The sequence below is a fragment of the Acanthopagrus latus genome, chromosome 2 (genome assembly GCF_904848185.1).
Source record: "Acanthopagrus latus isolate v.2019 chromosome 2, fAcaLat1.1, whole genome shotgun sequence".
NCBI lineage: Eukaryota > Metazoa > Chordata > Actinopteri > Spariformes > Sparidae > Acanthopagrus > Acanthopagrus latus.
The window spans coordinates 19,028,980-19,055,590 of record NC_051040.1 but is presented as its reverse complement, the minus strand read 5'-3'; the positions used below and the strand labels follow the sequence as shown (position 1 = coordinate 19,055,590).

General features: G+C 41.7%; 1 protein-coding gene across 4 annotated transcripts in view; it reads right to left on the bottom strand.

The window, feature by feature from the left end:
* LOC119012137 (SPHK1 interactor, AKAP domain containing) overlaps nucleotides 1–26,611 on the bottom strand; it is a 130,271-nt gene that overhangs the window by 80,565 nt on the left and 23,095 nt on the right. For 3 of the 4 annotated variants that reach the window (XM_037085658.1, XM_037085692.1, XM_037085667.1), the window contains one exon: nucleotides 6,094–6,150. The exons of the other annotated variant lie outside the window; for it this stretch is intronic. The gene's annotated coding sequence lies outside the window, so the exon portion shown is untranslated. The remainder of the gene's footprint in view (nucleotides 1–6,093; nucleotides 6,151–26,611) is intronic. 4 annotated transcript variants of the gene reach the window in all.

Genomic DNA, 26,611 nt, shown 5'->3' with positions numbered 1-26,611 from the left:
AGGTATTATGATAATTATGTATTGTGAGACATCACCTAACTGCTGCTAACACTTTAAGAAAAATTATTCTGTTACTGTGGTAAACACTGGCACGTAATTTGTCATGGGTACTTTCATGCCCATTGCTGCCATTAGCTACTTAGCTCAGATAGCCGTGCAGCTAGCCAAACTAACAGTGTTAGTGCTTACACCAAACCCCCAGGAAGAGTGGTAGTCTTTGAAAACTTTCGTGTAGTTACCACATCACGTGATACACTGGGGCCTAAAAAGACTTTTTCCCATAAGCTTACATTGTGAAATAAGCATCTGTTAAATGGAGAATGGATTTTTTTTAAGCTTCACAGGCATCGTGTCATGATCATTTGACTATCATAATTTGAGCCATTTGGTGTAATATAATCTGGAAAATCTGCAGAAGTCTCTAGTGCACACGCTCTATGGACCCCACAATGCGAAAAATCTAGGTAATTTTTTATTGCCCTGAAGTTGAGCTTTTTGTCTTCATGTGTCAGTTTTATAAAAATGAATGGGGTTCCTCCTCCAAAGCTGTATCCAGATTTTCATATAATATCCTTGGGACACAGCTGCGGCTAGCTGGTTAGCCCAGTTAGCCGTGAAGCTAGGACTATTGGGGAAGTGTTAGCACAGGAGCTTTTCTGCTGGCAGAAGGAGGTTTTCACGCCCAGGCTGGCAGGGGCCCAGCAGAGAATGCAGGAAGCATTGCCAGAACAAGCACCAGACCTGGTGCCAGACAAGAGGAGATAGAACCGAACTCAGCATCCTCTCACTAAACATCACCGGACAGATTAGCCAAAGCATATTAGATTATCCAGTATTGATCGCTTGATCGTCCTCAGAGAGAAAATCCTTTCTTCAACTTGCAGCTTCATTTTTATATGTATATATATCATATCTTTATTGTCAGCCAGACATGAGCATATACAGACTACAGTTATTATTCTCTTCATCAGAGGCTCCATCTGCTAAACACAGTAGCATTCTATCCCAGCTAAATTACACTCCAATTACAGCTGTGAATTGTAGAGACCTGATTACAAACACCAATGAAGCTATAAAACAAGGTTGAAATGACTAAACGCATCTACACAGTGAAACGTGTATCAGGGTTGGTGAAGCCTCTCCTTTCTCACAGTGGCTCAGATTGTGTCTCGCTCTCAACGTGCATAGCATGTATCCAAGATGTGTGACACAAAGACGGAGCCAGAACAAAAAAAAAAAAAAAAAAAGAAGACGTGAAAAATGCCCTATTTCTGCTTCGTGGCTGACTCATCAATTGTGTGAGCATTTAGCTGGGGAACAGAAACCGTCAGTGAGACCTCGAGTGACTATGTGCTCCACAAGGGGGGGGGGGTCGATTTTGTTCCATTATTTCTTGAAACAGTGTGATCACGCTTATTGTCTGATCTGCAACCCAGACTCCCTGTGTCACTGTTCAGCTTCAGAGCTGACACACACACACACACACACCCACACACACAAAGGAAGTGACAGCTTACAGCTGGAGATGTGAGAATAAAACATGAATGCATGCAAATGAGGGGTATATTTGTGGAAATAAATGTATTTGTGTGAGTTAAGTGAGAAAGAAAGGGCCAACATTTAAAGGGATTAACTATGGTTCGCATATGTAAGTGCAGGAACCCTGTCTCCTATAAAATACATTCACTGCATGTTTGCTGCTAGATGAGAAGATTGATAGTACTCTCATGTTTGTACATAACATAATGAAGCTACTGGCAGCATCTGTTTAGCTTAGCTTAGCATAAAAACAGAGGTACTAGCCAGCTGCTTGATTTTGCTTCGTTAAATGAAAGGACATGGTACCAGTTAGTGGTGTCAAGATTGTGGTTTTCATTATATATCAATTAAGTCAAAGCAAGGACCATGAGCTTTTCCTAAATTTAAAGGGACAGTTCACACCCACATAAAAAATCCTTATTGTTCCTCCCCTATAGTGCTGTTTATCCATCTAGATAAATTTGGTGTGAGTTGCCAAGTATTGGAGATATCTGCAATAGCCATGTGCCTTCTCTCTAACAAAATGGAACTACATGGCACTCGGCTTGCGGTGCTTGAAGTGCCAGCAATAAAAAATACAACTGTGATCTCTCTCTCGGAAATCCCGAGCCAGATGTAAGCATTAACATCTTCCCCCTCTGCTGAGCTATAGTGTTAGCAAAATTAGTTAGTCAGCCTCTTGTCCATTAGCAGATGCTTAAAGGTATGAAAACATTAGCATAGAAATGATAACACTTCAGAGTTAATATTTCAGGCAAGAGAAGTGAAATAAGTTCAGGTATAAACATTTTAAGTTTGCAGTGAATGATTGTGAGATCTGATCAATATTAACGTTTCCTTGTTATAGTGATAAAAGCAGTATAATCCGGGTGACATTTTGTGTCCAACAAAACACTTTCACCACTGCAGACAGGCTGTGTGTACAAGTTACACTGCAGATAAAGAGTGTTTTTAATAATGCAATACCTCAGACAGACATGATGCTTTTCACCTACTGTACTGGAATATGCACAGCCCGCCTGGCATTAGTTTGAGTTGTTCCTATTAATATTAATAGAGAATGAATATTAATGCATTCCTTCACAGAGCAATGAGTTCCGACTGTAGCAGGGACCAAAGGGCATACTGTGTCAGCGCCGCAACCCGACACAAAACAGCAAGTGTCGAGTTAAAATTCAAATCCAACTCTCCTCTCAGAGTGACAAATGGTTCGCCTCGTAGACTCGATCGTCATCGCTAGTTCCAGCGCGTTTTTTAATCGGCCACAGTCGCTGTCACCACGCTCTGACGAATGATTAGCTTAGCAAGAGACAAGACGGACAGACAGGCATCACAGACAGCAGAGATCGGCAGATGCACCGGGAGAAAGAAAGACCGAGAGCATCTGTCGGCTTCGCTCCCGGCGGAAAAATGTTTGTCATCACAAGCTGCTCAGAGTTAAACGAGGAGCCAATTACAGTTAATGGTAAAATGAAGCATATGCTGAGATTACATGTCTGTTCGATTCCTCCCTCTGAGGAAGAAGCAGGGGTGGAAATTCGTTTACGGTCCACCTGATCCATCCAAGCACTGCTCTGAAAGTTTACCTGTACTGCACGGGTCACTTGGTACACTCTTGAAAATGTATCCAACAGATTGAGCCATGAAGCACATCAATTAAGGCCATCGACGAAGTACATGAGGACATGAGAAGAATTGTTGTTGCCATTTTTTTCTGTTACAATCTAACATATCAAAACACATTTATAAGACTGGAGCAAGTCAGGCTCTCTGGGCTTTTGCTGTCAATTGCTCGACAATTAGTCAATAAATTGTTTAGGTTGTTATACAGGGTATACACAAAGTGCTGATTAAGCAATTTACAAAGCACTAACTCCTCAGTGGATACAGCCATTACAAAGTGATTGTGAGAGGCACAACGATGACGTTAATTGAGTTACACAAGAAACAAGACAATGATGACAAGAGATAATGGAGGGAGGCTCTGGATATGTGGAGTCCCCGGGTTGTTACGCATGCAGACAGATGAGTTGCGTGGAGACATGCTGAGACCTCGGCTGTTTCATTCATTTTTACTGTCACTTTTGCAGTGATACGGAATTTAACTCTTAACTGCTGAAATGCCTGTTAAACACGAACGACAGCCATTCAGACGTTCAAGATTTTAGGATCACTTGTCAAAACATCATGAGATTTTGGACAGATGAATGAACCATACAGGCTTCTGTGATCCTCCGATGTTCCCTCAAGTGGCACCATGAGGTGGACATTTGTGATCTAGAGTTAAACCTCTTGACAACTCTGATTTTGCATAATGTTCATTGAGAATTGTGATACTTTTGTGTTCCCCTGACTGTTGATGTGTTGACTGGAAATGGAAAACGTAGGCCGATCATATTTGATACCCATTTGTATCAGCTGTACTTTGTGTCTAGTGTTACATGCTAACACCCAACAACTAAAATGGTAGAAGTGGCATTATCATTATACCGGCGAAACATCAGCATGTTAACATCGCTGCTGTGTGTAAAAACAGCCTCACGGAGCCATTAGCATGACTGCAGCCTCTTATTCTTGTTATAAGGATGTAAAATACCCATGAAGGAAGTTGATCTTTTTTGTGCTTCAAAACACCATTAAACAGGACTCCACCTCCAACACTGTGTCCAGTAACAAAATGAGTTTACATATTCCCACTGCACGCTAAAGGTCGATCTTGGCAGGTTTAAGTGGGATTTTTGACCACTGGAAAAGGGGTATGATATTGCTACACATAATGATATGAGATGAAACATATGAAGGAATTTGACTTAGATTGGTATTCAAACTGTTTAAGACGTTATTCTGTAAAAAGGAAATGATCGAATGTTTTAATCTAATCATTTTTCAAAGTATCCTGCAGTCATCTCATGCAGCGCTGACATTGTTTTCATACCGACTCCGATGTCTCTTGGATGGATTCTCAACACCTCACACTGCGATTTGTCACGACGAGCTGCCCACTAAGAGTCGGAGTGAGGTTAAAAGAGCATAACGAACAATTACAATCAAGAGAGCAATTCTGGTTTTGAAACGGCTGCTGATGAAGGAAACGACAGCGAGGCTGTGACAAACAGGTATAATGGCACTGACCTTTAACTATGTGGAAAAAAGGCTGTTTCTGGTGAGAAAGGTCTTAATTACAGAACAACATTTACACAAATAAAAGACATGAAACATAATGTACAGGTCAGGCAGTTTTTCTTTCTCACGTTACATACACGAACACTACTTAACATGTTCCCGCTCTCAAAGGGAAACTTCCTAAAGGAACCATTTAATGTTTCTCTCCTTTTCTCTGGCTGCGCTGGTTTAGTTTCTCTCCTCTTCATCCTCAGGATCTCTTTTTTTTCTCTTTGAGCCTCTGCTCCTCTTACCAGTCTTGCCTCCCATCAATCCCTTCAACTTTCTTCCTCTGTCATCTGCTATGTTGTCTTTGCTCTTTGCCGTCCCCTCTTCTTCCCCTCTTTCCTCTCCTGCTTTGTCAAACCATCTCCTCCAAGTGTGCTTGCACATGTTGCTTGGATGAATTCACACTTCATTATGCTGGTAACGACTCTCACTCCTCATGCGGTTGTCACGTCTTACGCTGCTCTTTAGCCTTTAACTCTCGCCTCCTGTCTTTGAAGTCTCTCCAGTCTCTCCACACTCAAAGAATAGTGCAAAAAGTCAATAAATCTCAGGCTGCAGAGCCTCCATGTCCGCAGCTCATCGTTAAATCTGCTTGTTTGCGATCTTAATTCAAGAGACGTCACTTCAGAATTGTGTCAAAATGTCATCGCAGAGTATGAATTGACTTCATTACTGCGCGTTTGAGCCCACTCTTGCAAACTAAACTTTCTTTTTTTTTTCATCTTAGCAGGCAAAGACAGGCTCAAAATAACTTCAGAGATACTTTTTACTTTCCTCCTTTTCCCCTCCTCTAAAAGATACACAAGCTCAGTCGCTACGTGTGAGTAGGTGAGAGCTTTGAATTCTCCTCCGACGCTTTTTTGACGCGGATCTAATGCCTTTGATTCCAGCGCCGTAGAATGTTGGATCTATTAATAGCCTGTGTCTCTGGGTTGGGCCCGAGGAACCAGCTGCACCTGACATTACAGCCGTCCGCTCCTGAGGGCCTCGGTGAAATCATACACATGGGCCATGAAATAAGCAATCTGTGGGGGATCTTCAGAGGCTTCAAGCATCTAAAGATGCTCGCCACTGAGGCCGGGGGTCATCAGATTTAGACCTGGGGGAAAGGATGTGCCGTGATGATAACTCGTTGCTTTTTATGTATTGGCTCCCCTACATGGTTACCTTTTCTGTGTGTCTGCCGTCACCCCACTTAGCCTCCCCATATGTGTCCCTCTCTGAAGTAATGAAGAAAGATAAAAAGATTCCCCCGCTGCTATCACAGTCTCGCTTTCTAAGAACGCATTTTAGTGAAACAGCGGGGTTCTCACACAGCGGTTAAATATTGCCCATACACTGTATCTTCAGCTCCCCCCAAGCCACAGTAGATGATGGCCTCACCTCAGGACATTCACGACAGCGTCCCGTCATCTGCAGGGAGATGGCACCATTACTTGCCTACAGGGGAGAGGGAGGGGAGGAAACAGGAATTTAATCTCCTTTTAAAGCCTGGTGAGTCACCCAAGCAAGAGTGTTTTTTTTTTATTTATTTATTTATTTTTTTGTTTTCTTTATTCCCTGAGTGAGGCGGCGAATCCACTGGGAGCAAGAAAAGCCCACTCTGACCTTTCTCTAAAAAGGCATGCCTTTTGGTTTGCTTTTTTTCCCCTCTGGCGCACTCATGCAGGCAAACCGCAGCCATGCCCACCACATCGCCCCCAACCCCCCCGCCCTCCTCCTCCTCCTCCTCCTCCTCCTCCTCCTCCTCCTCCTTCATCTTGGGAAAAGAAATGTTTCAGAAAAAAAAGGGACAATAAATAAATAGCGTTTCCTGTGCGGGCTGACTGTTGTGACAGGTGGTAATTTTTTCTTTCCTGCTGCATGCTAATATTAGACTGAATGGGGGAAAACATGAAAGCTGAAAGCTGGTGGTTGGACAGCTTGCATGAAAAGAACATTTCTCTTTTGCACTTAATAAAATGCATCAAGGTAAGGAGGGACGGACAAGGGACCGCTCACTCAGAACTTAAATTAAGTCTGCCATTTGTTGCAACGTGACAGAAAATGGACTTATCATGCAACACTGAGTATCTATCATCCATGGAATGCTGCCACGGACGAGCAAAGCATAGATGTAATTACCAATATTATTCATTCTTCACTTCCCCCGGCTGTGTGTATGCCTCGAAATCCACGTGTTAAGCTCATTTACCACAAAACGCTGTAAAAAAACACACACACACACAAAGATGGAGACAGGTGTGTGTGTTTGTGATAGATTAAGACCACGTAAGGCAACTTCTGCTCTTGACCTGTGTTGCAGGCAAGGGCTGCTTACGAGCAGCAGGAGGAGCAGCACCGCTGATCTCCTGCATTGTTAGCTCACCATATCAATTTAATTAAATGCCATTGATTCCACAGACTCCTTCTCTCCGACTGCCTTTTGTGCACCGCTCTTCTCTGAACCAGCTAAGTCCTTTTCAAACCGCACGGAGTTCGGCGCACGACCTTCCTTCAGCTCCTCTGCGGCTCTCAACATGGCTTAGATGATGACTATTATATCTTGCAAACATGGTCCAACTAGCTAACATTCACACAAAAACACAAGACTTTTCCAATGTTTTCCTCATGAACATAAAATGAAAATAAACCAAAATGAATGACCAAATCTCCAGACTAATTACCAATTAAAACAAATATATTCCGGCAACGCAATGTCTTAAAGCTGCTTTGAGGCATTTTGCACATTGAAACAATTAAAAATGCACTAAAGATTGTATTTACTTCCCCAAAGAGCAAAGGACAGTGGTAAAAAGTGATTTGTGGCTTCAGGCCATCTGCGAAGACAGCCTACATCACAGGTGAGTTAATACCACTGAGTGAACACCACATGGTGCCTGGACAATGAAGCAAATCAGAAAAGAGCTTTTATTGTAATAAAGAAACACGGCCCTACCAAAAACATCAGGTTTTCAAATGGAATCTGGTTCAACTGCCCCCCAATAAGTTGTAATGACATCCGCTCCCCTGGTGACCTATGATGAAGTTTTCCATTACAGCGCCATTGAATAACTCTTCTGTCCTTGAGCCTGGGTAATGAAGAGTAAGAAAGCAAAGGGCTACCAAGTGAGGATATTAAGTATTGGCTGAGGTCGGCAGCCAGAGTGATGTCCTGCTGATGAATTAAGTGGATATCAAGAAGGACAAATCTCACAAAAGTCTGGATGAGCCTTAAAAGAACACAGAAGCACTTTGCTATACTATTATTTATAGCCATACTGAGCGTTAGAGTAGAAGATCAATATTTGAAGGAATCAATTTAGCCCAATTTAGTATAAAGAATAGAAACTGAGATAACGGCTAGCTTGTCAAATGAGCAAAAATATACCTCCAGAAATGTGTGCCCCCAATAATACATTTGAACTACATTGCTTAACACACTATGTAAATTATGGTAAACTGGCACACGTGACAAGAGATGGTGATCAATCGCCTCACTTGTTTAAGAAATAATCAGAAATATCAGAAATAATCAGAGGGGTGCAACCAATGAAAATATTAAGTCGTACTTGATAGATTTTTCAGTGCATGTGTGGCCAAAGTAGTCACACCCTGGGTTCCTGAATATGTTATTTGCACTCTTGTGAAAGGCAAGATGACAGAATCGACATCACTCTTACATCCGTCCATTTAATAAGATGCTAAAGCTAAAGCCAGCAGCTAAGCCTAATCAATGAGCTTTACAGGCGTCAGTGGGTGGGTTGTGTTATTGTTTTAAAGAGCCAGGCTAGTGCTTCCCCACGATCCCGGTCCAATGTTTAAGTACCCCCCCAAGTGAAATCCTTCTCAGCTCCTCCTCAAAAGAGAAACACAAAGACTTAATTCCAGTTCCTATCAGTGTCAACATCAGCAGCAGCATGTCTGCAATATGCAACAAGTGGAGCTGATGTCGTAAAAATCCCTCGTTCCAGTCCCACTGTCCCCCGTCACTGCTGCCAGAGGCGGGACGATGTTCTCAATGGAAGGGAACGACTGAGTTTACAGAGTACACACTTGAGGGGTGAATCATGGCATTTTATGTTTTCTGTGTTGCTGTGTCGTTTCTGCATTTTAACTGGTGGGCAAGTCTGAAATGTTTTCCCTTTTTTTTTTTTTTCCCTTTTCTCAATCATGCCGCTCTCTACTTCCAAATGCAATTCAGACTGAGTTGTGCTTGGAGGGCATTTGAAATGAAACTCCTCAGAGGCCCTGCTTAGGAATTGAAATTGCCTTGGCTATGGCCTTTTGTCACGTAGCCTCCACAGTGCATATTAATTATCTGTGGCACGTGGCGTAGCACTGCGCTGCAGGATTCAGACAGTGACACAGGTCTAATCAGACTCGCCGCACATTCTCCTCCACTGTCGGTCATTTGTCCCCCGTCTCTTTCCTGCTTGTTTTCCTTTCAACCTGGTCTAATTCTCTTTTGTTGTGAAGGGTCCTGCAAGATGCCCGCAGCTATAAATGACACTGTTACATTGGTTTAACTTTTTCTCAAGCAAACAATACAAATGTTTAATCATCATAAACAACAGCATCTCCAATCACAAGAACATATTTAGTGGCATTTTTTTAAAATTTGCCTCCTGAAAAACTTTTTAACTCATTCATTATGAGAATGACTGATAAAAGAGCTGCAGCATGAACATCAAACATCTATCACCACCAACAAATATCACTGGTGGCAAGTAATAACTCAAGCAGAAAATAACCTAGAAAACGCAGCCCTCACTGTGTTGGGCATGGGTGTTATTTCACTACTAAACATCTAAATCAGTCCACTTTCCAACAATCGATATAAGAGACCTCGTCGACTTATTGCTCATATTTCATCACGTCACGACTGAGCACACCAGAAACTAAAGCAATTTTCCAGGGCTGGAAGTACACTGCGGGCAGCAAATGCAAAGCAAGCTGCCTGATGTGTAACAATAAATTACCTGCCATGAGTTCACAAATTATGAAAGATAATTATCCCATTCCCAAAAATAGCTTTAAAAGTAACACGAGTTTCTGCAGAGAAGATGCCCATCATGTCTTAACAGTTGCAAAGTTGTTGTTTGGATTGTAACTACTAATTATTTCATTTCTGATTGTTCATTTTTCTAATCAATCAAGCAAGCATTTAGTTGTAAATGTAAAAGAAAATAATAAAGTTCAACTCAAAAGTTCCCTGAGCCAAAAAGTGATCTTCAAGAAGCTTGTTTTGTCCAAAAGCCCCAAATATTCTGGTTACAATTATATAAAACAGAGAGGCAATGAAACCACACATTCAAGGAGCAAGTGCTTGTCAACAGCTAATCGATTATCATATTTCCCAGTTGAATAATATTGAATTAATTAACACATTATTTCATTTCAGAAGTCAAAAGTTTCTCAATTCTTTTCAGCAAATTAAAGCAACATTATGTAGAAACTGGCACTGTGTGTGATTTGGCACCCCCTAGAGTTCAGGAGTGCAGTAACACTGACATAAATCCAAATCCGAGGTCTGTAACAATTTGTCAGACGTAATGTGGGTGCTGACTGCAGGCAAAACTCATTACATTAGAACAATTATGATACAACGATAACATAACGATTTTGGAGCTGTTATTTTAAGGTATGAAAGGTTACATGATGTTGCTCTAATCATGTGAATTATGTTGAAAGTGCTCATTTTTCTAGAATATGCCACTTGGAATATACTCTTCCTTGCATAATCTAATGCAAAAAGTGAAAAAAAATCTGTCCAAGTTTCAGAGAGGATCAAAGACTCCGACACATTATTTTTGCCAGAGTCTTCTGGAGAGCTATCATTTTGGGGTGCAAGGCTAAGAAAATAATGTAACACAATCTGAGATAAATCTCCACTGTGAGCTAAGTCCGTTCCCTGCTGGATGCATGCATGGGAGGATAGATGAACATTATTTCAGCGTGCACTCTATCCTAATGCTCCTCTGCTCCACTTAGTGTACATGCCTCTGAGTGGAGGAAGCAGAGGCACCGCAGAGAAACGGGTCGGAGAGAAAGAGAAAGAAACAAAGGATACATAACTGTAAACCTGCAGGGTGAAATATAAAACTTCAATTATCTCTGCCCACTGTGCAGCAGCTGGCACACAGAATAGACAGCAAAGGAGGAATACAGACTCATACACTTATAACAATACCTCTCTTAATCCAGTGCACAGTGAAGACTGCTGTATGGAGGCTGTTTCTTAGCTACCTGACTTTAATCTCTTGTGGTACAAAGTGGTATTACGAGATAGCTGTCAGCATGCTAACCCTGATGTCTTTGACAAAACATCAACTTTGTTGTTTCTTCACACGCTGTCGATAAAGTTAGTCGCTTTTTCAATGTCTTGAACTAAAGTTCCGGCCCTATCTTACAATATATTCCTTTAAAACACCCAACTTGAAATGTGTTTCAAGGCCGGGCCAATCTTTATAACTGCCGAGGGGACAGTTGTTGCGCAGTCTGCAAATAACGCAGTCATCACACCAATCAGCACACAACCAATCAAGACGGGAAAAAAACAGAATCTTGGCCAGACAAGGCGTTTTTCTGCATTTTTCTGTCATCACAGAATTTTTTTTTTAAAAAATAAAGGCTCTTCTCTGATTAACAGTCCCTGTGAGGACGCCTTGTCTGTCCATATGGAATAACAATGTCCACACGTTTGTCTTGTCATTCGTCTGCCCCGCTGGCCGATCTCTCCAATCACCCTGTCAGCTAAATGCAGCAATTTCCTCACTCTGTGGGAGCTTCAGCACTGTTGACCTATTTGAAGCTGGGGAATGGCAATCGCCCTCAATTCCCCTTCACTCACACACACACACACACACACACACACTCAGACTCACAGATAGCCTACCTGCACATCATGTACACATTGTGTGTGTGTAATATGCCTTAGGGTCCCTAAGAGCGGAGGCTTCAGGCCATATTGGACGAAGATGATTATATTTAACAGCAATAATTGAATTCCTTTGCTGTCATTTCACGTGCAGGAGTGGACACACTGCTCTGCTACATTCATACCTGAGCATCAGAATGCTGCGTCTACTATTACTGCTTTTCTGGTGACAAGCCGTGGAGCTGCTGTTGTCGTGCACATAGACAGTAGCTCTGATCAGAATAATAAGGGTTTTTTTGCTCTCTTTTTTCTACATTTCTGAGCACAGTAGAGCTGGGCCATCTTTAATCGATGATGGCTGACAGTCATCAACCACTGAGCCATCTACTATCTTTATATTGTGAATTAAAACGCATCAGAGCACAAAAAGCGGTGTTTGTACTCGGTGTTGTTAGCATTTATGATGTGAGAGATTAAAAAACAAGAAGAATGTTGTTAAGCGTAGTTTTTGCGCTGCTATTTACCCATTTTCAGCACATTTACACCCCCTCCTCCTAAAACTGTAAGTTGACAATGGCTGGTTAGATGGACACTGACCCAAAGACAAAGGTCATGTAAACATGAGAGTTGCACAGACGTGTCAGTAGGAGTTTAATATTATTCTCCTGTGACAGGCAGGTGTCTCTCAGGTATAAGGAAGTAAAGTAAAAAGAGGGAGAAAAGGTGACAGTGTGAGTGTTTTAGAGACTCGGGTGGTGACAGAGAGACGAGTGACAACAGGAAAGAGTTGTGGCACGAGACGCCCCACCCAACAACAACTGGGTGTCAAGCTAGAGGCCGCGACCCTTTCCTAATGCAATATGTGTAGACGCAGCCAGCCATGAGAGGACAGACCACACTCCATAGAACAAGATTAAAAATCCAATTCCATACTGTTGAAAAAGAGCGAGGCACAGAGGTAAAGACTGGTGTGTGTGTGTGTGTGTGTGTGTGTGTGTGTGTGTGTGTGTGTGTGTGTGTGTGTGTGTGTGTGTTAGGGAGAGAGGGGGGGAGAAAGACTGAGCAGTAGAATAAGAGAATAAAGTGTTTCATTTATCACAAAGTGAGGGGAAAAAAAGCCCATTCATCTATAATCCATTAATCTAGGACACTTGTGAGAGCCTCATTGGCGTCTCTCTCTCACTGTCTTATGACAAACGGAGCTAATCACTGAGAGCAGAGAGGAGAAGCGCAGCTCAGACTACACTGTAAAAAGTAACGTCTCTACTCGGACATTCAGGAGGGCAGCCGGCTCTGCAGAACTCTCGGTCAGTCCTTCAGTGTGGATCACTGTTTCGATTCAGAGCAAAGTGTATATGTCGGTCCGTATTATCATCCTAAATACATGCCTTTTATTTTGAAATTCCATGGCACATATGTGTCAACTTCTCTATCCTCCTTCCTAAACACTGAAACAATTCTAGTGCCAGGTGGAAAATAGCAAGAAGCCAAGAAATTATTGTATTTATTCCTTTTGCAGATGATGTTGTCTTAAATTGAATCCAATCAAATGTCTGCAAATATCACATAATACTGTGATAAAACTTGTGATTTACACCTCTAGTAGGTAGTGTCAGAGCTGAAAGCACTGGAATGTCCTAGGGAGGAGGTCATGGTGGATGGATGGGTGGGTGGCTCAATAAAACACTGTGACTTTGCAGCAGTGGTTGCTGTGTCATACCAACAGTCAATGGCGATTTCCTCTAACCATGATCCTGATCTGTTCCCGATCCTGATCAAGCAGTCTTTCTGTTAAACATGGTCAGGATTTTATGTCTTTGAATATGCCAAACCTCAATATTCCAAAAACCTAACCAAGTAGGTTCTGAATCGAGACCCAAAAAACAAAATGGTCGTAAATAGTTTTTGCAGTATGTGTTTTGGCATCGCTGACATACAACGATATTTTGCCAATTTAGAGAGTCTTGATAATTGCAATATTTGAATTTGGATCGTGAGGAGAAAAACTGTGGTGCCAAGGATCTGAATCTCTGTGAAAACTGCATCCAAATGTGTCTGTTTTGTTTATGAGAAGAGAAGCTGCTAAATCTCTTCGAAACTTTTATTTCTACATCTCCAAATTGACACGCTATTTATCCAGATCATATCATAATTTGTTTGGCTTTACAGCATTTAAATGTGGGAGTGTTTTAGGCTAAGGTGCAGCTGCATTCTTGCAGAAAATATATCAAATCAGGACTCAGTGATGGCAGACTCAGCATTAAATGACACGGTGTAGGACGGGAAAAACACTTGATTTAGTGTTGGGGCATCGCTAACAGGCCTCATATATCATATAGATAAATGTGACATATGATAGCCAGCTACATATGTAAATTGCCTTTTTGTTCAGCCAACCCTCAACAGGGAGGTCATTCTGCACAGAGCATTGCCCCTTGTGTCTTATTCAGAGCAGGCACTTTTGGTTACTGTCCAGTGTCCCAAATCACTGCTCAACACTGTAACTACATTTACCTCTACAGTTGAGGATGGCATGGACTGTAAAATTTCCATCACTTTTATCAGTGCGGGCCCCTCGGTGTAATAGGAAACAATGAAGAGATTGAGGGAGAAGGTAATCGGCTGCTGGGTGATGAGCCGGGGGATCCAGGGGCTCCTTGGCCAGCTATGATAAGGCCACACTCATCCCACAGCACCCACTGCTGGGATTCAGACTCACGCTCTGGCTGCCATAGGAAAATACATTTGTCTCCACGCTGAGGGACACTGCCAACTCACAAAATTATCATTCACACAGAAACAGTCCTTTCAGCAGAAAAATAAACACACACACTGTATCCTTTGGCAAACAGGGGGAACAGCAAGACGTAGAGCAAGCATCCAATATCCAACATCCATTTACTGTTAAGTCATGAAGTTATATCTCAAAAGAACACTTAGAGTGTATGCTGATATTGAATGCCTCGAGGTGTTAGAGTCGTGGTGAGCAATTTGGTTCAAGTGCATGGGCTGATCATTTGATATATCCTCTTACTGTTTCTCTCAGTGCTTGAAGAGGGCAAAGGAGTCTGTCTTGACACAATACTCTCTCTCTCATCGGTGCATTTAAAGACTCACTGGTCATTGTAGTCATCCTTCCTGTGTCAATGCGAGATGTAATGCGATGGATTTCCTTTTTTATTCCAAGTAAGTTTGACCAACTCAAACCGGTGAAGCCTCATATTAACTTCAGCTAATGAGGACTGTGGATTTGGTCAATTTCTGCAACTTTCACAAACTCTGACATTCACACCTTGAGACTACGATTGGTCAGCCATGTGTAGGTGAGAAAGGAGCCAGGGACTGAACTCTGTCACTTTTCATGTGAGCAGCTGAGTGCAAAATTATGAATGTCATCCAGGTGAGACAGTCTGAAAAATGTGCTGTAACATGGAATTTACACTGGAACTGTATTAGGAAGGGTCATTTGTCCGGATGACGGGAAGGGAGGAACAATTTACAGCGACGGGGTGGCAGCTATCATTATTTATATTAACGGTCTGTTCATCAATAATTGTTTATTTTTATTAACTGGATTTTAAGGGCTTATACCAAGATCACCATTGATAGTTGAGAGTAATAACAATAAACTGGCAGATGTAAATGTTTTCCTCACCATAAAATTGAATTTCTGCTAAAAAGATCCCTAAAATGTGGTTATATAAGACCTGTAAGTATACAAATACATTTGTCAGTGTCCCCTGGTGGAGAAACCATGTTTATGAATTACCATAACATCTCTGATGTTCCTGTAATTTCTTGTTGCGTATCGGCTGACAAAATGCATTTGCTGATGTATCTGTAACAAATTAAATTCAAGAAACTTATTGATAAATAGCTTACTAAAGACTACATTTGCACAATATAGTAATATAAAAATCAGATTTCAAAGCTTTAAAAATCATGATCATGTAAATGAAAAAAATGAGATATTAAATGTATTATTTCGTCCAACCAACAGTGACTAACCCAACAATCTACAATGATAAACCTTGATAAAGAGCATGTCCTTACTGCATGTGGCTGAGAGTGTTGTGTGGATTACCTTGATGTCAATCAGCTCTTGGACTAACTAATTGATTGTTCTCCAATAAAAGAAAGATGCCCCCATAAAGTGGCAAATAAGCACCTCCACTCCACACTTAATGTGCTTTTGCTCCACAGATAGCAGCAGCACCAGATTAGCTCCAAAGCACCTGCTTGTAAAAAAAAAAAGGGACCAACAATGAGAATGCGAGAGGATTCAATTAACAGAAATCTATGGCATGTTGTAACATATTTCAAAGGCCAGGGAAGAAAATCCCTTCAGAGTGACAGCACCGAACCGCCAACCTGATCTCCTCCTCTCTAACAGGATTACAACACTTCTCCCTCTCTCTGCTACCTTTCTCCATCCCTCAGTGTCTCTCTGTTGCTTCCTCGCTCTCTTACTCCTCTCCTCTTCCTTGTTCGACTCTCTTATCGCCTTCTCATCATTTACACCCCTCCACCTCACTCCACTTCTACCACTCCCGCTTCTCACTCCGACACCCTTCTCACCATGTTTCCTGTCACCTCCTGAGAGCTGATTCAAAGTCAAAGGCAGACAAAGGGGACAGGAGCAGTGACACGGAAGGAATCACCCGTGTTTATGAAGGAGAGATTGTAGAAGACCAGCATCTACATACTGACTGTAATGGGTGTGCCGGCACACGGCATTAAGAATTAAATTAAGTCCCGTCTGTCTTGCATTTCTACGCTTGTTAACTCTGTACTGTATTTCTGGTTTCTGTCTGTTTTTCTTGGTGGTTTATGGGCTGTAGTTTCCCTGGTAAAGACACCAACCTCCTTCCCAGCCTGCCGCTACTCATCCCGGGGTCACTCATTCTCCGGGGCCGCTCTTAACAGGGCACTACCAGGGCACCCAAGCATGTGTGGACATGGAAGATCATTTGAGATCATTTTATGTTTATACATCAGCCATCATTATCAACATCTCATTTCATGTGTGAGGTGATTGTATGCCTCCACATCTGAATGACTTCATATGGATAATTCTTTGAAACGTTCTCTTGTTGGGTTATTGCATACACACACACGCGCGCGCTATCAAGCACCCACATTATTTCATACCATTTTTTGATTCATGGCGATATTAACACTGCACATTGTCGATCTAAACACAATTATGGCTCATGCCTCATCAGCATGCCCGGGCTGGTATCCTGTTTATTCCCGCCTGTCCATTCGGCAGCACTCTGGAGAATGTCAGCTGTCATACTGCTGCTCAAACTGCTGGATCCTCATCACTGTCCTGACAGCATCCAGCACGACCCCAGTCCCCTCTGTACACCATGGTGCCCCCCAGCAGGCATGTAGAAATTCACACACTGACACTTTCACAACAAAAATACACAAGCATATGCTGCTGACACACATGGGAAAAGTCACACACGCCTATCTGCAGTTGAGCACATGATGGATTGTCCTGCGAGGGACCATTTCACCTCTGAACGCACCCTCTCCTGCTTACTTTCCTTCTCCTCCCCTGTTGCCAGGATACTGTGTTCACATTCACATGAGATATTGGGTTAAAATTCACACCAACCTCAGGTGAGGTGACATATGCCATTAATAACAATTTCTCTTGCACCGTGGAGATTTTGGTCAAATCACATTTGTTTGCTTGGGCAGTTGGCATATATGGATTAACTGATACGTAATCAGAAAATCAATACAGGAGTCAGAGCTCCAGCTAACCACACGCCCAAACCAAATTCAGAAAGAAATTTGTCAAAAAGAAATCAATACAGCTGTCAGAAAATTAGCCTCTGTTTTCCGGTGGGTCGTATTTGTGTGGGGATGAGTGAGACTCACCCCGCCTCATCGTCCAATCACAGACCTGTATCGATCTGTGCGTGTTTCTACACCAATAAAATGTCCACCTGGGTCCTATACTGCCCAAAATACAGAGAAAATGTATATACAAAAAAACCAAACCCATCACAGTACCAAACTGATGTCACCAGTAAACATGCTACTAATTTAAGAAATATGGTACTGAGGCGGTGCTGACATTAGGGTGCAGGATTATATTGTTACGCTGACATTAAATGGTAGAAACAAAGTAACACTGCTTACTCTCAGTGCCTGATCAAAGGGCATACCTGAAGCTACACAGTGTTTGTTCACATGGACACACACATTGTCAGAGAGGGCATGACAGCACCTGTATGGTGTCTTATCTTGTCATCTCGCAAAAAGTTGGGAGAGTTTTAACAACCGTTTATTTTAAAATCAATCATTTATGGCCCACATTAGGATTGGTTACCATACTCATTCCTTAGTCAGCGTCAGACCCGACATCAGTAAAACTTTTTAGGCACGTTCAGAGCAGCTTCTTATCAGAGAAAAGTTTTATATTCCTATATTGAGACTCTCATGGGATAGCATATGAATTGCATACCAGTTTTAAGAACAGTTCGAGTGTAATGTCAGTAAGCTTTGAACATGCAGGAAAGGATGTTGTTCATCGCCAAGTGTCCTTCATCATCCCGGCGACAATAATAAACACATGGTTAATATTGTGCAATTGTTACATTTTGGTTAGGTTGAGGAACCAAAGATATTTGGTTAGGTTTAGGAAATATCATGGTTAGGGGATTAACACTCTGAGAGGCCTGGATAATGCTTGAACAAAAGAAAGAAAAAATAGAGAAGGGATGAGGAAAATATCAATGTTTAGAAACATTTAACAATTACATGGTTTGAAAGGTTAACCTTAGCAAAAAGGGGATGCTGGCAGGTTAAAGTGGCAGAAATAAGGGTTATATTATACAACGGCAATTTAAATACAATATAATGTATATATGATTCTATAAAATGGATTTTGTATGAGCATATCTTTTGAAACAAACCAAATCAATTTTCAAATGCATTATATTTATATAGCCCAAAATCACAACGTCTGAGTGGCCTTTACAATCTGGACAGTGAACAACATCCACTGTCCTGAGACCTCTCATTGGAGTGAGTTAGCACATTAGTGCAGTACGTGGGCTCCCTTCAGGCATTAATGTTTTAGTATCTGGCAGTCTGTTTATCTCAGCTGGTTTGCAGTTCACTCACAGATAATCACAGATGGAGGGGGCAGAGTTGTCCAAGTTGTGCAGCAGAATAGATTTTTGTTTTCTGTCAGGTAGTCGGCAAAATTAACCTCGGGGGAATCTAACAGCCAAATGAAGATGTCCCCTGCTTACAAGTGTGACACCACAGAGAAATGAAATAAAATCTCAGCTCCTCCTCTTTTATCTGGGGTGAGTTCAAGGAGAATGGTGAGCATGGTAAACACACTTCTGACAGTGGGGGTGAATAAAAAGCTGACCTCGAGCAAGTTACTAAAAATACTGATTCACTGTCAACTCTTCCCAGTGAAGTCCTTCTGTTAGAAAATTTTCTTAGAAAAGTTTTGCGTCCTTCAGTTTTTCCTCTTAATACAGTCATACATACCAAACACCTGACTGGCTGCAGAAGCCACACTACAAGCCAGAGCTTGATGTAACACGACAAAGTCGTGTTATCAGTGCATCCATCATCTGCACTTTGGTTAACATTTGTACCAAATTTTGAGGAAGCTGCCTCAAGGCATTCTTGAGATATGCCATTCACAAGAATGGGGCACATGGACAACCCAAAAACATGACGCTTCCATCCACTCCTTCCATTTACGGACTTAGTTTAATTGCGACAAAGCTTTTTCATTAACAGAAAAATGGACCTTCAATAGAACTTTACTTTCCATATTTCATCTGTTTTCTGATCATGTTTGGTAAAAACAAAACATTATATACACAAGGGTGTCGCTTTTTGTTGAAAAGTGGTGGGGACATAAGGGCTCAGATCAATTTCAGACATTAAATGGGATCGCATGAGAATATGATTATAGCAGGAAAGAAAATGTGCACAGTGCATCAAAACTGATTTAATCTAATTTATTCTTTATAAATGATTGATGCATTTTAACATATCTTTAGCTTTATATGCTGTTTGAAAGTGATGGGGACAAAAATTGGTCATTTCAAAATGTTGTGCGGAGACAATAAATGTGCTCAAAATAGTCATTTGACGCCGAGCTTCAGCTGACTCAGAGAGTGAGTTCCCTCTCTCTCTCTTCTCCCACCTCCGTCATGATCAGCTGACTGGGTGTTTACTCTTTCAGCTTAACCAACAAGATTATGCCAAAATCTCCTTAAGCCAATTAAAACGTTGGGGCCCCACTTTAAATCTGTTCTCCTCTCTGCTGCTGTCACTGTCATCTCAGTGAGGAAACCCTTCTCCACAACATTTATCTCCAGCGGCACAGGTCTGAGCTCCCCAGAGGCTTCACGGACCCCCTAAAATACGATGGCGTCAGGATGGGGTCAAATCTCCAAAGACTGTTCACACGTCTTGCCTTTATTCTGCACGTCAATAAAGACTCCCTCATAACAAATTTCTCCCGATTGCAATCATTTGGATTTCAGTCCCAGTCACAGCAAACTACTGAATTGCTAAGCACAGGTGTTTAAACCGGGGCTCTACAGTGCGAGCATTTCACTGCAATTGCCCCTTAAAAAAAATGTATGTGCGAACCGGGAAAATTATTGCGGCGCACAGCGTGCAAGCAAAGGTCACAAGTTACCATCACAACCTACTTTGTCTGCGATTGTTCAAAAACTACAATTCACTGGCTGCAACGCACCAATCACAGTAGTTTTCTGTAATGACGCATCTAGTGTTACGCAAGAGGTGACAGGTCAATGGGCTATAGTGAAGTTAGTTTCAGGTCGGATATTCGCGGGTATTCACTCAGGTCCAGCCGCGACTTTACTGAGGTTCGCCCAGTGTTTGCAGCAGGAGGACGGTTAGCTCATCTCCCAGAGCCTCACGCTACATTGCTGGAAACTGCTTTAGGGACCTATGCCGACAAGACCCAGTTGCAATGGATGGTCCTAGCATCACAAGCTGACAGAGGAGCAAGCTGAGACGTTGCTACCGAGGCACAGTTGTCTAGCAGGGCTAATAGCTGGAGGCAAATCCACGCAAAAACACCGCTTCTCTCCATCCTACTTTCCAATGTCCGAAATGTATGTGCTGTTGTTTATTTTATCATGCACTATCCTGAGCCATTGAAACAAAATTTTGCTCCCAGTGAACTGTAAAGTGTAATTCGAATGACAATATAAGAAAGTCTAAGTCATTAAATTGCATGGCATAAATATATTAATACAAAATAATTGCCTTTTTTTCAGTATCTTCCATGTCATGTGACCCAGCGACTCAAAACCAGCAGCAGATTGGGCAAATGAGACACACCTCTTTCTATCGTATTTGAATGCTTCCTCTATGTTATATGAATATGCAGAAATTATGATTTTTTTTCTCAATAGCTTCCATGTCATGTGGCCCAGTGACTCCGAACCAGCATCAAATCGTGTTCCTAAGTGGGCCAAATAAGACACACGTCTTTTTATTGTATTTCAATGCTTCCTCTATTTAATATGAATATTAATATGCACTTGGACAACTGACATCCTTTGTGTTTAATACACATTGGATACGAAATGAATTGAAAAAGATGAAATCACTGAACATTTAAGAAATTGTTTTGTGCTGCCTGAAGTGAAAAAAATGAAATCAAACACTGTAAATCATTTTGTTGGTGCTGCCTATTTGAGTGTGAAGTGTTCGATAAATAAATATTTTTTTGTGCTCCCAAATATGTCTTTGTGCTCATTGGGAAAAATGTCAGCATAGAGCCCTGGTTTAAATGTGTGCATGTGATTAGCTTTACCGTAAATGACTGTCATCAGTAGCTGCCTGGATCAATGCAGTGCAGTCGCAGTGCTTAATGTATGGCAGCCACCAACAACAACCCTTTAAACCAGCCTTTCATGTGAGGGATTTTTGGAGCTTTGTCAAAAACTTCTGATCCACTCTCTCACGGGAAATGATCTGATCTGCGGCCTCTGTACTGTTCCCGCAAAGTTCATAAATAAACACTTGTGAATTGAGGCCCGTACGTTTGTGTTCATCGATGGCGATGTTTTCTGCCAGGAGTCTGAATAATTTAACACCCCGCATTCCCCCTCCTGTCCAGAGATGTGAGCGTGAGAGAGAGTGTTTGTGAGAGAGGGCAAGGGATGGAGATAAGTACCCAGGAAGAGAGGCGAGAGAGAAATCAGATGAGCGCATCAGCCAGTGGAAAACAGTGCGAGACAAAGCGGGACGGAGATGAAAAGAGACCTCTGTTGTTGCGCTCTGTTGCCATTATCCTCCATTGTTGAGAGCAATGAAAGAGCACTGCAGCAGGGAGCAGAAATTGGCCAGAGAGGGTGGACTGGTGATGTAGATGCCATTGTTTCCTAATTATTATTAACTCATTGTTCCTCAGATCTGCAAGAGACATTATATTACCCCGTACAGTGGCATGTTATTGGAATGCTCAGTAATTTCCCTACTCTGTAATTGCGCCAGGCTGTTCATTAGCCTTCTTGCATATTCGTACTTCCTGAGAAGATTAGAAGAGCTAGTGACTGAGAGCGAGAGAGATAAAGAAAAGAGAGAAGGGAGAAAGAGAGAGAGAGAGAGAGCGGGCAGTCAGACAGCGAAGTAGGGATTTGTGAAAGTGTGGGAGTTATTGTGAGCATAGCTGTAACTAGGTTACTCATTTTCGGCCTTTGGTCTTCATCAGTGTGCGATGATAAACGCTGCATGTTGGAAAAAGTCCAGTTATTGACCGACAACAAAATTTGCTCCCCTGACATGTTTCTGATGTTCGCTGTAGTATTAAACTGCACTTGTAGCTGTGACAAATATGTCAATTAACCAACAAATCGACTGCAGCCTTAAGCTCTAGAAGTAGGATGCGTTTTGTTTTTTTTGTTGTTGTTTTTTTTTTCAAATCAGTTAAAACTGACACTTTACCTTCAAACAAGAGTGGGGAATTCATACCGTCTTCAGCTCTTTTGACAGCCACAGATTAAGAGACAAAAGCTTACAACATGACAGCACAAACAGTAGAGCTGAAACTCTGCGGTGACATTGATGGCTGCACTGACAGGCACGTTAACTCGCTGTAACCCCGGGGTGAAACACCTCGCTTTATCTCAGAAACAAAGTCGGCACACTATCATCATCCACAAATAAAAGTGAAGTCGCAGGAGGGTAAAACTCACTTAACAGCTTAGAACTGACAAACTGTTCCTGCAGAGCAGCTACTTTGGAGATGTTATATTTGTAAAAGGAGGATTAACAAAACGAGCTGGACTCCGTTTAGGAAGGATGAAAGAACTTTACAGCTTGATATTAGAAGCTTCAAACATGTACATGACTGATTTGTATCTAAAATTCATGTGTGAAAGCCTTGAATTTGAGACCAGTGCCGCAGTAAATGTCCCCTTGTTTTGATGTTGGTAAACCATCAGACAGTTTATTGAGCTGTTGTGATAATCTGTTCTAAACTTAATTCAAATAATGACTAATGAATGCTTACATTCAAATGAAAGACGTACGCTATGTTTTTTTTCTTAAAACCTTCATCAATGTGACGCCACAGGACATGCAACGTCTTGCTGAACAAAATGTGACTCATTCATGAAAACATGTCAGTACACTTTAAAGTTTCTAATCCCTCAGTTTTCATCACACCAAATCAATTATCTGAAAGTTTTAACTGCCAGCTATAATCAATTAACATGCGCTCAATCATTGCTTGGTTTTACAGTGGTTCACACTGCCTATTGCAGAGTCTGTCACTCCAGCATTAGATTCAAATGGAATCCATACCCAAATGTTTCACAACAAAAACAACCGTCTGAGGATCAGTTTCATGTCCTCAGAGACAGAAGAGTGTAACTTCAAACCACAGATCCAACGAGGGAAATCTGGCCACAGCTTCAGAGGCGGAGCTCAGTTCATTCCTCCAAAAGCTGCCAAGTTGGACTTCCAGGGTGTAAAATTACCAAGATTTTCCACACTATACAATAGCCTCTGCCTTGTGCAGCTCATAGAGCTTATGTACGAGTGCCCCCAAAGCATGATAGTGAAATGAGCCTTTTTGCAGGGGTCGGGATGCTCAAAAACTGTTTTACAACTGCCTCATTCACAATGCAAGCTAAAGGGAAAATGTATTTTCGGGAAGTACGTGTCACATGACATATAAGTACATGATTTTGGCCACTATGTCAAATTGTCCTCAAAGCCCAGGGCTGTTCTAAGGGGCTTGTTTCAAACAGAAATGTGGGAGGTAAGTATCAATAAGAGGCATTTAGTATCACCACCAGTAACCACAGGTGGTGCAAAAAAAGATACAACTGAAAGGCTTCTGCTCTGCCCCCACAAAATACACATGTATCATCCAATTGTACAGTTAAGCAATATTTTGAGTCGTTTATTAATTCATGGACACAAAGTCCAATGCAATATTAGATCTTGTGAAAATGTGTAAATGAAGCTTGTTCAGTAACATGCGTACCAGGCCATTACGTCATTACTATCATAAAAAAAAGCAGCTTTTCAAACTCAAGGTATCTTCGTGGTGGAAAGTAGAAATTGAAGCCAAAAGTAAATCAATGTTGATCTGATGATGTGCAAACACACACACACACAGAAACATGCGTGTCTGTATTTGAACATCATCAGTAATGTGTCATCAGCCCTAGAGTTTGCCTCTGGTATAATCTATTTTTTTCTCTTTGGTGTCATAATTCATATGTGTCTGTGTTTGTGTGTGCCTGAACTGCAGCACTGAGGTTTTTTCTAAAGCAGCAGCGCGGCAGCAAATTAAGCAATCCCTGCTTGGATAAAGATCACAGGAACAATATGAAGCAATCTGAAGTGAACAAGCTGAACCTTTGGCCTTCGGGAGCTTCAATTAAAAGAACACTTTCCCGACCTTATTTTCTAGTGTTCCTGAGGTGCTGCGGGGTGACAAAGGCCAATCGCAATCTTGTTCTTGCTTTCTCTTACTCCTTTCTGTCATTTCTGTGAATGTAACTCGTCCTTTCCTTCACACACACACTGCACTGTGTCTTCAGTGAGTAAATTCATACTGCCAACATTATACCCTCTACTCTCATGCTACTTTTGATGTAGCCTTGTTGTTTCTGAATCCCTGTTTGAAGTGAAGCTCCCTGTCTTACATTATTTGTGTGTTATTTATTGATATTAGAGATGAAACAGAGCAGATTAGCGTAATAAAATAAGACAGCGGAAGACTATTAAATTGTTGTCCTCGAGCATTGCAGCTAAAATTTGTCTTTGAAGAGAAAAAACAGAACAGAAGAATGAGACAGTGAGTTAACATTCCCTCCACTGAAGCTGCAGGAAGCCAGCTAAACCGCCTTACACTAATCCAGTTAGCGTCCCCATGATTCCCCTTTGTGCTAAACAGTTACAGAAGTCATCAGCCATACAAACATGTATTACACTCTCCTCCCCAGGTCACACATCTGAATTCAATACTGTATCGCAGTGTGGGGTGTAAAGTCACAGCATTCTGATGTTAGGACACAAGATATCAATCAACAGGACATCACGCAACACGCACCCTGATGGACATCAATCAAACTGTGACCATGCCGCAGCTGCCAGTTTAACAACAGAGGAATCTATGTCCTTGTCGCTCATAATACCATTTTGTGCCTCAAGGGGTGATCAGTGTCTCCTTAGGAAAAAGTGTAATCACTTGGTGATCCACTGACTTTTCATTTAGCGCCATCATCAGGTCAACCGTGTCCAATACTTTGGATAATGACATTCCCGTCAGCCTCAGCAGTACTTTGTTTTAGCGACAGTTAGCAAATGTTGGCATGTTAACAGGCTGAACCAAAATGCTGAAAATAAGCATGCTAGCTATGACATTTTGAGCATGTTAGCAAGCTTACAGAGCGGTTAACATGGTCGAAGACTCTTACCCTCGAGTGTCTTTTAAAGATTGTGCTTAAACTGTCTTGTCATCAAAAACTAATTTAAAGGTTAAATATACAAGTGATTTTAAACATTAATACACCAACAACCAAGTGCTATGCAAAGATATACAGCAGTGGCGTGATGATGTTGTGACCTGAACAGAGAATGACATCTCGCTTCCTCTCTAGGTGTTGTAATCTGAGGTAGATCCGCTTTTCATTCTGGTACACAGGCTGGCTGCCAAAACAACTCTGCTTTGGTCTGAGACGCCGGTGCTATAGACTAAATACATGATCACATCCCACTTAGAATTCTGTATGTTATAGAGTAGATGGCTCTTATGTAATCAAAAAGTAAATTCTTGTGAAGTACTTGTAAGGGGCTCTACAGAAAGATCCTCAAGTGACAAAAATTAAATGTGAGAGATGAAGACTGTAGAAAGAGAATTACTAAAATATGTATTTTGGCACTTGTGGTTTTTACAGGATGAGTCAAAGCACCACTTCCTGCATGCGCCAAAAAAACAAACATGAGATCGATATCCTAATGAGGTCAAGACATGTGGAGGTACGGCCTCCTATTGACACAGACATTTAAAAGTAAAATCAAATGCTGGATAACCACAAATATAATCCATATATCCAAATCCTACTGAAGCATCCTGTGTAAAAACACTGAAATGCAACTGGGAAAAGATTTCTGAAAGGTTACTGATCCGCTAAAATAATCTCTTCTTGGCATGGCGTGTTTGTGTGATTGTGCATTTTGGGTGCATGAAGTACCATTTCATCTTTCGACTGCTGCCACTCGTGCTGCCACATGTCACAAGAACATTTGCGACAGAGACAGAGTGGGAGAGCGAGAGCATGAGTCCCCGAGTGACTGACGGTTGCTCATCTGTCTCACACAAGCATTGACTCTGCAAACTTAACTAGACAATCAGCTGCGTGACGGAGGTCAACATTACAAGAAGGCAGTAAAGGCTTAAAGGTGCTATATGTAAGAACTTACTCCAAACAAATTCAGAGCAGGAAACAGTACCACCTCAAAGTTTCTTCTTTTCAACAGCGGTCA